Source organism: Rhagoletis pomonella, unplaced genomic scaffold, assembly GCF_013731165.1.
Source record: "Rhagoletis pomonella isolate Grant_MI unplaced genomic scaffold, Rhpom_1.0 Rhpom_scaffold_00003, whole genome shotgun sequence".
Lineage (NCBI taxonomy): Eukaryota > Metazoa > Arthropoda > Insecta > Diptera > Tephritidae > Rhagoletis > Rhagoletis pomonella.
In genome coordinates this window covers 45,724,276-45,735,383 of record NW_023458557.1, presented here as the reverse complement: position 1 = coordinate 45,735,383, position 11,108 = coordinate 45,724,276, and the positions used below count along the sequence as shown (strand labels likewise).

At 32.0% G+C, this 11,108-nt stretch overlaps 1 protein-coding gene across 2 annotated transcripts in view; it reads left to right on the top strand.

Annotated features, from left to right (window-relative positions):
* Positions 1–11,108, top strand: part of LOC118735243 (plasmanylethanolamine desaturase-like) — a 271,476-nt gene that overhangs the window by 181,993 nt on the left and 78,375 nt on the right. Inside the window, exons 1-2 of one of the 2 annotated variants that reach the window (XM_036464897.1) lie at positions 47–90; positions 162–270. The exons of the other annotated variant lie outside the window; for it this stretch is intronic. The gene's annotated coding sequence lies outside the window, so the exon portion shown is untranslated. Of the gene's footprint in view, positions 1–46; positions 91–161; positions 271–11,108 lie in introns of those variants that run through there. 2 annotated transcript variants of the gene reach the window in all.

Below are 11,108 nucleotides of genomic sequence, written 5' to 3'. Positions count from 1 at the left end.
GATCATGATAGGGTAAAATTCATTTGTTCTAGAAGACTTGAAGAATAAGGCCGAATTATAAACTCTAAATGTCGTTTCACCTTTTTTCAGGTAATTATTTAAGTTTAGATTTATTATATTTTGTATAAACAAATGTAACACAATAAAATCACCTTTTTCAGAAACACAATTAAGTTTATATTTTGGCATAACATACACATTATAAAACGACATTTTTGATTACAATTGGCAAGCATCGAGAAATTAAAATGTCGTTTCACCTTTTTTCAGGTAATTATTTAAGTTTCGATTTATTATATTTTGTATAAACAAATGTAACACAATAAAATCACCTTTTGTCAGAAACACAATTAAGTTTATATTTTGGCATAACATACACATTACACTGGCGATCAAAACCGAGTGCATGTACGACATTTTATTACCTACAGTAACATAACTTTTTTAATAAGAAGCGGATTGCTTTGAAATTTTCAGCAATTGGTCCTTATTATCTAACGAATAAAGCCTTGTATACAGAAAAACTAAACTTAAGAAAGAAACAAGCGATTCACAGCAAAAACGCAAGGCAACTCTATTGACTCAGTTTTGAACTTTTCTGTTTTAAGATTTTAGGAGGTTGATATCAAAAGGATTGTGGTGACCAGTGTTGCCGCGCCGTCTCAAGAAAATGTATCCCTGACCAAGCCAAAAATTTATCCAAATGTATCCAATTTTCTTTTTTTACATATACATCTCATAACTTGTAAGAAAACCAAACATTTTCATGAAAAAGACATAATTTAATCCATGCTAAGGACTTGGAATACATGTGCATAAAATCAAACATTTGTAATTTCAATTTATAAAGTACATTTTTTGTGCATAAGTATTTTGCAGAGTAAATATAATAAATAGCAAGTACACTCTAAAAAGAGCATGTAAAACTACTACTGAAAAGTATATATTTCTCAACAAGAATCTGTATAATATACGTATATAGTATTTGATTTTGAACTTGAGATCTTTAAAATATACACATAAATACACATATGTAGAATGTTTAAAATTGCAACAATTTTCAAACTACAAATACATTTCCTACTAATAATAAACATTACTTTATTTTAAACATTTTATGTGTAAAAGTAAACAGGCAATGATTAATTTTATTACACGGCTTGCACATTTCCATACATTAAAAGAGGAAACCGGATACCTCTCTCAATATGCGCAAATAAACAAAATTTTTTAGAGTGTATTTAAAGTCTTTTCAGTAAAATTCATAAAAGTTTCCTTAAATAAATCAAATTTAGTTTTTTAAACTACATTGAAATCTTCTTTCTTTTTAAATTAACAAATGAAAATATGTGATATGAAAGAGATTACTACAGAAAGAGTATAATTTACTTTACATATATCGTCGTTTAAAATACAAAACCGCGTATCGTCATTCTGCAAAACCGCGTAACTGACATTTGCTGCCAAAAATTGGATTTGCTCACACAAGCTCTTGGCTTCGTCCTGAAATATACTAGCCAGAAATGCGATTGATTTATAAAAAAGAGAACCATTTTGAAATATAAGTGTTTTTACTCTCTAGAAAATAATTTATGCAACGTCACATACGCAGTTCTGCATTATCTTGATACGCGGTTTTGCATTTTGTTGCGGTTTTGTACTTTGAACGACGATATGTATGTATATTAAGATCTTGCTTAAAGCATCCTTTTAAGCTAATTAAAGCAATTGCGCTTATACCTATTTTGGTGAGATCTCTTCATATGTTCATTGCTTCGTTCACAAAAATTAAAATGCTTTAATTTCACGCTTAAGTAGCGATTCTTTATACGTTTAGAAAACGTAATGCTTTCTACTATCTTTAATGAAAATCGATTTTTGAACGAAAAAAACTTTATAGGAAATATAAAATTTTGGCCTATTTAAAAAAGTATCAATTTTTATACTGACCGGAAAAAATAAGTATCCCGCAAAAATTCGTCTAAAAATGTATCCAATTGGATCTATTTAGATCCAAAAGGCATCCCTGGTGGTGACTCCCTTACTTTTAATAGCGATTTTCATACGACTGGAATGCTCTCTACTAAGTTTTCTATGATTTTGCTTGGAATATTACCCCATTATAATTTTATTCGCCTCCAAAGCTCTTCCATGTTACTCGGAGATCGCTTGTGCTATGCTAATCCTCTCTTGACCACAGCGCTCAATTTTTCGATGGCGTTGAGGTCTGGGATTTGTGCTGGCCATTACATTACGTAAAAATTTTGCTCAAGCAGGCGGCGCACATAGGAACGAATCGACAATATAGGACGACAAAAATGTTTACTCCATAAGTATTTGACAGATTTCAATGAAATTTGGTAATTAGCGATTTTCGTCGTCACTGAATTGGAATATTAAATTAAATTTCCAAAATTCAAAATGGCGGATCCAATATGGCGGACGATTTATTAAAAAATTTATAGATTTTTATGAACCTTGATATCCACAGCTTTTCGTCGTCACTGATCTCGAAGTTGATATTTAATTTAAAAAAATCAAAATGGCGGACGATTTCCTCAAAAATGTATAGATTGTTATGAATCTTGGTATCCAGAGATTTTCGTCGTCACTGATTTCGAAATTGATATTATATTTTCAAAAATTCAAAATGGTGAATCAAATATGGCGTCCCGAACAATAGGCGTTTTACTTTTAACGCAATGCATTACCTTTAGCACGTTTTAAACCCATTTTGAATTTCGAAAATTTTATTTCAATTTCGTAATCAATGATAACGAGGATCTCTGAATACCAAGTTTCATAACAAACTATAATTAAAAAAAGTGGTTCGCCATATTGGATCCGCCATTTTGATTTTTGAAAATTTAATATCAATTTCGAAACCAGTGACGACGAAAATCTCTGGATACCAAGCTTCATAGCAATATATACATTTTTTAAGATTTTTTTCGCCATATTGTATCCGCCATTTTGAATTTTGAAAGTTTCATATCAATTTTGAAATCATTAACAACGAAAACCCCTGGATACCAAATTTCATTGAAATCTGTCAAATACATATGGAGTATACATTTTTGTCCTCCTGTACTCTCGATTCGTCCCAATAACCGACTTAAGAAAAAGATACTCTATTTAATGAAGGGGGAAAAGGGGTGACGAGTCCGTGATATTTTTACATTGGCAATTTGTTGGATTTTCGAACTGTTGAAGGGAAATTGCTGTACTCGATGGAACTTTTTTTATAACTCTAACTAATATAAAAATTTCAAAATTTTTTCAATAAAAAAGGCAGTATATAAAATCAGGGTGGGCAATAACCACGGTGGAGAGAATACAGAAGGTGGCGCCGATGGCAATACCGCTAATCGGTTCTCTGTGAATTTGACAGAATCAGCTGTTTTGCTGACGTCACAGTCGAGATGACAGCAGTAGTGATGTGCTAAGTCAATACTTTTAAGTATCCAATACTCTCGATACTCGGTACCGAAACATTTAGGTTTCGAATAACAGCGCACATAGGCCAAACATATGGAAAAAACGGTTCAGGGGAGACACGCTTATCAAAACCCGAATGTAGGAGCCAATAGAGCTTTTAATACAGCTGGACGATATCAATTTTTGTAGGCAGATTCTGTAACCAGTTAGCGACAATTTTTGAATCGGTATCGGTTTTGTTGACGTATGATATGAAATATTTTTACGTCGACAAGTGCGATATCAATCGGAAACTTGTCGCTAACTGGTTACAGAATCTCCACCCCTGAAAGGCTTCTTTATCCGTCAAAGTTTTCTTCTTGGACCTCGGATTGACTAGGGTTAAAACAGATCAAATAATATTTCTCTGTTGCGATAAGTTCAAGTGTTTTAGCCGATATCATATAAATTAGTAATGAAAGTTTTTTCTAAACTTGAAATGCATATAATGGCGAAGGTTTAATGTAAAGAATCAGTATCGGGTACCGATAAGGAAGTATTGGATACCGAAACCTTTTTTAAGTATTGGGTACCGACAATTCAACACATCACTAGACAGCAGTTTTATTTGCCGCTCTCAGTTGTCAACTCTACGGTGACGTCACGCCAAAACTACTCTCACGAATCCTGCTGCAATCGGCGCAATCTTGTATCCTATCATTCTTGGGCACCAACTTGGAGTTGGAGCGAGCGAGAAATGAGGCGAGGCACGAGAAGTTTGGCTTGCTCGCCAAACGAGCCAGCGCTGGTTGTTTGCTAGCGCTCCTATTAAACGAGCGAGGCGAGTAGCTGTCTACATACCAGTGATGAAATTGATGGTACAAATGTACTTTTTTGGTACATTTTGGAAACCAAAAGTACATTGGTACTTCATTGACATTTTTGATACATTTTTGTCAAGATACGGTACTGCACCACAATTATGTCGAAATACCACTCTCTATTTACTTGGAGTTTTGAATTTTTGTGCATAAAAATATAGTCATCTTTTTCTACTTTATTTAAGTAAATACGTGGTGTTTATTAAAAACGTAACTCTTACTTAAATCAAAAAAAAGTTGCTGTCATAATAGGTATATTCATAAAATTTTCCAGTAAGTACTAGAAGCCAGAAAATAAAAGAATTATAGCGAGTAAAATTGAGTGGAAGACTAAAATATCAGAAAAAGTTATTGAAAACGCAAAACCAGTACATTTTTTTTTCTTTTCACTTTTATTTCAACATATTTTGATTAAAAGAAAAATGCTGATAAAAATAAAATATTTCACACAAACAACAAAAAATATAATCGATAATCGCATGAAACTATTGCCTGAAAATTTTAAAATGCACTTACAGCCAGTTTCACCAAACTATTTAAGTGGAAATTAACTTTAATTTAATTTTGTATTTAATTCTCATTTAAAGAATTTTCAGTTTCAATAAACTATTTATTTAAGTGAATAAAAAGTGGTTGTAAAACAGACTAGGCTAGCGAAAGCTTTCATTTTTGCTGAGAGCTTTTGAAAGCTTTGGCACTCTGTGTTGTAAAAGCAGGGCTGGTATACAAGTAAGCAGCAGATACACAATGATCAGGTGATTAAACCTGTAACACCTCTGAGTGTGGTTATTCTGATTTAATTTTTATTTAAGTGAAGAGCATAGGTCACTTAAATCAAAATTAAAAATTGATTGGTGAAACCAAAAATTCGAAAATTAAACTTAAATAATTTGGTGAAACTGGCTGTTAGTGGCATTGTGCTACTATGATAGACGGCCGAGTAATCATAGTCAACTTATGTACAGTAGACGGCATCACTCCCCATACAAAACAAAGCGGTACTGTTTTTCAACCGGAATTATAAAACCTATTATATTTTACGACTTCCTACAAAATATCTCGCAAAAATATTAAGATTTACGTGAGCTGGACCGATTTGAAAATACCTCCCAACAGTTTTTTTAATATTTTTTGAAAAAAATTACCTCAGATGACTGAACAGTTTAAGCTTAAAAAGATTAGATAAAAATATTTAAAAAAATTCTACGGAATAATAATAATGAGATTTTTGATGCTGTTTTTGCACTTCTTTTAAAGACTGGTTTAAGAAAAACTTGAATAATTCAGCCAAAACCTTACCAATTTAGGTTTATGAGGTACCATTGGTAAAGTATTTTCTCAATCTTTTAATTTCTTTGCGAATAGGCTCATTCAATATATGAAAGAGGAAGATAAGAAAAACGAGTGTCATTCCATGTGGAATTAAGATGTGTTGGTATTGAATAAAGAAAAAATTGGGACGTGAATGAGTTTTTTTGAAAAGAAATAAAAAGGGTGAGAAAATACCTTTCCACTGATACCTCGGTAAAGTTTTGGAGCAGGTATTAAGTTTTTCCTAAACAAATTATGTAGATTTTTAAGTTTAAACTGTTTTGTCATCTGAGGGGATTTTTTCCCAACAATGCTTTAAGAAACTGTTTTTATTCATAAAAAATCCATTTTTAGAGGTATTTTCAAACCGGTCCAGCTCACGTAAATCTTAATATTTCTCCGAAATATCTTGGTAGAAGTCTTAAAATATACTCGGTTTGGTAATTCCGCCAGAAAAACCGAAACTTTTTTTGGTGATGCAGTCTAATGTACAGTAGTCGAAAAAATTATAGCCGCACCAAATTTGCACAGGTTTTAAAGTATTATTTGTGATGTTATTTAATTTTGGTTAGTTTTTTTATAGTTCATTCTTTAACAACATCCGTATAAATACAAGTTTAAAAGCAGTGGCACACGATTGGGTATTTGACAAAATTTGGTGCAAATCGTATCCCAAATATTTTTCTTTATCCCAATCACGAAAATTAATTTGTTGAAATTTTTCAGTAACTAGAACATCGCTGTATTGTACCAATCTTTTGATCACAAAAAAAATATTCCCATTTTTTGTATTTTGTACCAATAGCCCAATATAAAAATGTACCAATCTGTACAAATGTACGAATCGAGTGCCACTGCCTTAAAAATGTATGCAATTTGAAAAAAAAATCAACAAATTTTCGTAAAAATTTCGAGTTTTTTAATTAGACTCTGAGTATGCAGTTTTGTAGCCCCTTGAATTCCAGTAGAATAAAGTACAAGTTTCAAATGGCTAAAAATTACTATTGATTTTTTATAATTTTTAAAAAAGCTAGAAATTTGTACGAAAGTTTGTTGAATTTTTTTTTAATATTGCACAAATTTGAACACTTACAACCCTACAACCCTGTTTTTAAAATATATTTTTTTTACATTATTTTAATTTAAAATTTTAAGTCCATTTATAAAAGCATTGTATATTAAACAGTGATATTTTATTTTGTGTACAAAATTATGCAACAGATATTAAAATAATTCAACTTGCAATGAAAGAGAACAGAAGACTATGCAAGCAAAATGTTGTTTGCTTACGTTTTGTATAAACATACATATGTACATATAGCAGCAGTTAATTTAATTTAAAGAAATGGCGCATCGTCCATTTCCGCTGTGACGTATATAAATGGGGCATATATTTAGGCGCAATATTTAACTTCTTCTGGCGGTGCGACATCTGGAAATCTAATTGTATCTCCTTGATATTATGCCTACAACGAGGTTCATATCTAGACTAGGTTGATATATAGAATTTGCCACAAATAGCTTTGCTACACTACCGCCGCGGCGCGCCGGCAGCTTTAACAATTTTATAGTGGTTTTACGTTCTTTGGAAAATTACGCTCTGTTAGCCATAAAACTTACTATTTTTTGACCGCCTTTGAATCAAGACCCATGGACCATATGGGGAATTCATTTATATCTCAAATTGCAGTGTCATCGTGATTGGAACTATGCTGAAAATTTCAAGTTTCTAACTTGTCGGGAAGTCAGTTTAAAATCGATTGGAAATTTCCTCGATTTCCGCGGGATGACCAAGTTAAATAAAAGCTTATAAAATCAAACTTTTTTTCAATGTTATTGTGGCTTATTAACAATTTATTTTTAATATTTTTATTGAGCTTTGTACCACGATTGTTTATTAGGAAAAATTGAAAAAACAACAAAGTCTACACGGTAGAACTTATAGCAGCTATTTCGGCGATCACCACATCTCCTCATCAGACTTCTTTTTTTTGTAGACTTCGGCAGGGATCGAACCTGCGTAATCGATGTTCAAAGTCAGAAGCGTTAACCACTGAGCTATGTACATTCCGTAAACTCTTAATTCCCAAAAATTTCGTGCATTTGTTCGGCTGCGTATACGCATTTTAAAGACGAAAATGCATGAGTCAAAAAATATAAAGGGTGTTTATGCAAATAAACGAGCCCGTTTGTCAACCATATGAACTAAACTTTTCTTCCTTTCTTTGTTTTTATTCACCAACACATGTTTGTGGTTAACAGACTTTTTAATTGTAAGTTTTCACAGGTAAAATTTTTTCCAGAAGAAATTGGCAGATCTGAGTGTCATTTTGCGGTCTCGATGTCGCCCCACATCGCAAGATTTTAGGTACGAGAACACTGCTATTAACTTCTTTATTTCTATAAATTAAATATTTTGCAAAATGTTTTTGTAAAACTTCCATTCCGTTAAATGCTTTGAAAGTTTTTTTTTACTTATAACTTGTATGTTTTGGTGATTACCTTGGCGTTTTGGTGGCCTTTTCAAACAATTGATTTGCACTTATGTTTTCCAACTTCGACACGCCATGTTTTATATCATGATTTTTATACAGAAAATCTAAAAACATATGTATATGTAACTATGTACGTATGGTCTTTTAAATTTTGGTACTTTTTGGGCTTATTTAGTACACTTTTTTTGGCCATTTGGTACAAAATTAAAAAACTCATTTATCATCCGTGCTACATACTCTCTGCTAGGTAAGACGAGTGAGCGACGAGCGAGGCGAGTACTATACAACACATGCATTTTTATGCATAAAAATGTGGGAATGTAGTCAATAGATTCCCTGCAAAAAATGCGACTAATCCGGGATGACTCCGGGAGCAATCGCAAAGGAACATGCGACTAATACCATATTTGATCTCTTTGTATGGAATGAACTGTTCGCTTTTGTTCGAGCATGTCCTATGACGAGACTAATTGTTCACCTTTATACCCGAATGGGTATAAAATGCGACTCGTCACTTTTAAAAAATAAAAATAAAAATTTGCGCCAGCTGCGATTCGAACCGGGGTGCTCAGTTTTGTTAGGCGAATACTCTTTCTATGTACCATCGACGCACATGAAATTTAATTTACTAAGTGCGTACAAATCATTAAATCGTTAATAGTACCCGTTAGAGATGAGTCGGGGACTAATTGATCTCCAATTAGACCCTTAAGGGGTGAGTCGATACTAATTGATCTCCAATAGTACCCGCATGAGACTAGTTCCGACTAATTAATGCCCAATTGTACCCGATTGAGAGTAATCTCGGAATACTCTCTTTAGAGATTAGTCGCACAATTTTTTGCAGGGTTATGTACGAAAGTATGTTAATTATTGTATGTACATATATACATATGCATATAAATATGTGATTATTATATTAGGGCAGTATTTGAAACAGCAGATAAAATTTATTACATGCATAGGCACAGATTATGGAATGAAATATTTTTTAGAGTTATATACATACATATGTAAATACATTACATGCATATTTATTAGACTGCATCACCAAAAAAGTTGCGGTTTTTCCACCGGTATTACAAAATTTATTATATTTTAAGACGTCCAAAAAAAAATATTTCGGAAAAATATTAAGATTTAAGCGAGCTGGACCGATTTGAAAATACCTCCAAAAATGGAGTTTTTTTATGAATAAAAATAGTTTCTTAAAGAACTTTTTGAAAAAAGCCCCCTCAGATGACAAAACAAATTAGGCTTAAAAATTCTGCATAAAAATATTTAAAAATCTTTTCAACGGAATCGTAATAATGAGATTTTTGATGCTGTTTTTTTACTTTTTTCAAAGATTGATTTACGAAAAACTTAAATAACTGGGTCAAAACTATTCTGATTTAGACTTATGGGATCTCGGTAGAAAGGTATTTTCCCTCTATTTTTATTTATGTGCAAAAAAAGTCATTCGGATCCCAATATTTTTTTTTCAAGCACCAACACATCTTAATTCAACTTTGAATGATATTCGTTCATCCTACCTTTCTCTTTCATCCTTTGAATGAGTTGATTAGCAAAGAAATAAAAAGGGTGAGAAAATACCTTTCCAATGATATCTCACAAGTCTAAATCGGGAAAGGTTAGGCTCAGTTATTCAAGTTTTTCTTATACCAATCTTTGAAAAAAGTTAAAAACAGCATCAAAAATCTTATTACGATTCCGTTCAAATTTTTTTTTTAATTTTTTAAAAATATTTTTACGCAAATTTTTTAAGCTTAAACCGTTTTGTCATTTGAGGGGATTTTTTCAAAAGAAACTATTTTTATTCATAAAAACTCCATCTTTGGAGGTATTTCCAGATCGGTCCAGCACACTTAAATCTTAATATTTTTTCGAAATATTTTGGTGGACGTCTTAAAATATAATAGATTTTATAATTCCAATGGAAAAACAGTAGCGATTTTTTTTGTATGGGGTGTGATGCAGTCTAATATTTTTATATTTATGTATTAAACTCCTGCGCGGGTCAAGTGTGAGTAAGCATAAACCAGTTTCTGCAAGCGTACGTAAACTACCGATCAATAGCAAGACGCGTAGAGTATTTACTTTGCCTTCCGCAACTACTGCGAGTAAAAGGTATTTGATAATATTTCTGGATTTCGAATTCATAACGAAAGGAGAATATATTGGATAACGAAGGTTCTGTTTTGCTGGAGAATGGCCTAGTTCTCGAATCGAATACTAATTTATTTCACATTCTTTATCGAAGGTGAGACTCGAAAAAAGATTGGTTTTCGACTCATTTTCGAATTGTTAACCAAGCCGAATGTTTATTAGGTATGTACATACATATATAATGCATCGCGAATGATTTTTTTAAACATACATAGGCCTCTAATTTTAGTATTTATTAAAAAACTCAATGAAATTCAAAAACTATCACTTGCATTTGGTTTTACTCAATACTGATTTGAGCTGTCGCACAGTGTTATCAAAAAAAAAAAAGTTTTCAATGAAAATTCGTTATATGGCTGCGTATGTATGTACATATGCCGAAATTTTTTTTATTTGTAAAGGCTCTCAAAAAAATTTAAGATTCATATAAAATTACGCACAATAAATGGAAAATCAATTTGCTTTTATTTTTTTGAGCAGAAAATAATCGGTAATTGTTGCTTTTTATTTTTTCAGGCAAAAATAAAAGTAAAAGTTCCAAATCAAGTATTCCAGAGTTGTGTATACTCGAATTTAATAGTTTTAAAGCTCCTATCTGGATTCTAATAACTCCCTGATACACAAATACCAGGGTGAGATCACATCTATGTGTGTATGTATGCACTATAAATACAATAAATGAAGGCATTTTTTGTTAACGGCATCAGATCTGCACCGATTATTCGATTTTCAAAACTGAGGTTCCGAGTTAAAGGGCCTGGCCTCTAAATATACAACAAGGTATGCGATTTTTGAAAACGATTGCCACCTTTTTTAAAATTGTAAAACCTGCACC